The sequence below is a fragment of the Sturnira hondurensis genome, unplaced genomic scaffold (genome assembly GCF_014824575.4).
Source record: "Sturnira hondurensis isolate 20B ecotype Veracruz unplaced genomic scaffold, ASM1482457v3 Scaffold0013019, whole genome shotgun sequence".
Lineage (NCBI taxonomy): Eukaryota > Metazoa > Chordata > Mammalia > Chiroptera > Phyllostomidae > Sturnira > Sturnira hondurensis.
Genome location: NW_028085650.1, coordinates 65,439 through 67,713, shown reverse-complemented (window position 1 = coordinate 67,713; position 2,275 = coordinate 65,439). Strand labels below are relative to the sequence as shown.

Genomic DNA, 2,275 nt, shown 5'->3' with positions numbered 1-2,275 from the left:
AGGTAACTGTTATCCTAACCCAAATGCCACACCTGACGGTAACCCTAATCCTAGCCATAGACATAACTAAAATCTAATGCTAACAATAACCCTACAGCTAACCCTAACCCTAGTCCTAATCTGAATCCTGACGATAGCTGTAACTGAACACTAAACCTAATAATAACCCTAACCATGAACTGAATACTGACACAACCCTCACCCTAAACCTAACCCTAGCCTTATCCCTAGTCCTAGACCTAGCTCTAAACCTAACACTATCTCAAATCCTAAACCTAACTTTAATTTACTCCTAACCTGTCACTAATCTTAACCCTGGCCATAACTTTAAACTACTTATAACCAAACCCTAACCATGAACCTAATACTAGCTCTGATGTTAACCCTAACCCTCTCCCTATCCCTAAACCTGCCCTAAAACCATGCCTAACTCTAGCCCAAGAGCTATCTTTATCCACAAACCTGACTAAACCCTAAATCTTTCCATAACCGCAGCTTTATCACTAGCCCTAGTCCTAACCCTAACACTAAACCTAGCCCTGGAACTAACCCTACCCCTAACCGTAACTGTAAACCTATTTGTAGCCCTACCTTAATCCTGAATGTAACCTTAACCTAGACCTACACTCATCCCGAGCCCTAACCCTAACTGAAACCCCAACTTTAACCATAACTCCGTCACTAGACCTAGCACTAATCCTAACCTTAACATTCACACTAGCCTTGGCCCTAATCCAAACACTAATGCTTCCATTAACTCAAACCCTAACCCTAACTCTGACTGTAACCCAACCCTATCCATGGCCCTAATTGGAAGCCTACACTTAACTCTAGCCCTATTGCTAACCCTAACTCTAACCCTAACCCTAGCCCTAGCCTAGCCCTAGCCTAAACCTAAACCTAACCCTAGCCTTATCCCTAATCATAACCCTAGCCCTAGCTCTAAGGACAGCCCTAACCCTAACCTTAAACTTAATGCTAACCCAACTCTATCCCTAGCCCTAACCCTAAAAGTACCCCTACCCCTAACCCAAATGCTAATCCTAGATCTAGACCTAGCCTTAGACCTTGCCTTAAACATAGTCCTAATGTCTACCCTAACCATTGATCTGACCCTAACCCTATTGTAAACCAAACCCTAACCCTAGCCCTAACCCTAACCCTAACAGTAGCCCTATTGGTAACCCTAACCCTAGCCCTAGCCCTAGCCCTACTCCAAGCCCTAGACCTACTTACCCCTTGCACTAGCCCTAACCCTAACCATAGCCTTAGCAATGACTCTAACATTAATCATAAACTTACTCCAAACCCTAAAATTAACCATAGCCAAAAACCTTACCCTAAACCACACCATAACCTTAAACAAAATCCTAACCCTAACACTAACCCTCACCTTAAGTCTAACCTAAGCCCTATTCTTACCCCTAACCCAAACCTTAACACTAACTATAAACCAAAACTCTGACACTAAATGTAACCCTATCCTTGATCCAAATGCCAGACCTAACCTTAACTTTAATTCTAGCCCCAGCCATAGCCCTAACCCAACCCCTAACACTTATCCTAACTCATACCCTGACCCTAACCATATCCTAACCCTAAGCCTAGTCATAGCCTTAACCCTAACCATAACCCTAGCCCTAGCCCTAACTCTACCCCTAACCCTAACATTAAACCTAAACCTACCTCACCCTATACCAAACCCATACACTAATCTTAACCATAACCCTACAACTAGCCCTAGCCCTAGCCCAAGACCTAGACCTAAACCCTACTCTAACTCTAACGCTAATCCTAATCCTAGCTTTCACCATAACCCTAACCCTGGTCCTAATCCTAACCCAAACACTAACAATACCTCTAGCCCTGACCCTAATACTAACCCTACCTCTAACTCTAATCCTAGGGTTAGCCCTAATTCTAACCCCAAACCAGCCCTTGCCCTATTCCTAACACTAACCCTAAACTTTACTATAACCCGCAACCCATCCCAACTATAAACTTAATCATAACATTTGCACTCTCCCTGTAGCCACTAGCTCTAGCCATAGCACTAGCCCTTGCCCTTACCCTAACACTTACCCTGACCCTAACAGTATTCTAGCCATAGCCTTAACCTTAAATATAATCCTAACCCTAGCCCTAATCCTAACCATAGCACTAGCTCAAACATTAAACCTAAACCTACCCCTAATCCTAAACCAAATCCATACACTAACCTTCACCATAATCCTAAAACTAGCCCTACCCTAACTTTAGACATAACCCTAGCCCT

General features: G+C 43.4%; 1 long non-coding RNA gene across 1 annotated transcript in view; it reads right to left on the bottom strand.

Moving 5' to 3' along the window:
* Nucleotides 1-2,039: 2,039 nt before the first annotated feature.
* The window catches only part of LOC118997298 (uncharacterized), a 17,996-nt gene continuing 17,760 nt past the window's right edge, over nt 2,040-2,275 (bottom strand). Inside the window, exon 3 of the long non-coding RNA XR_005068643.1 lies at nt 2,040-2,267. This is a non-coding gene — a long non-coding RNA (uncharacterized LOC118997298). The remainder of the gene's footprint in view (nt 2,268-2,275) is intronic.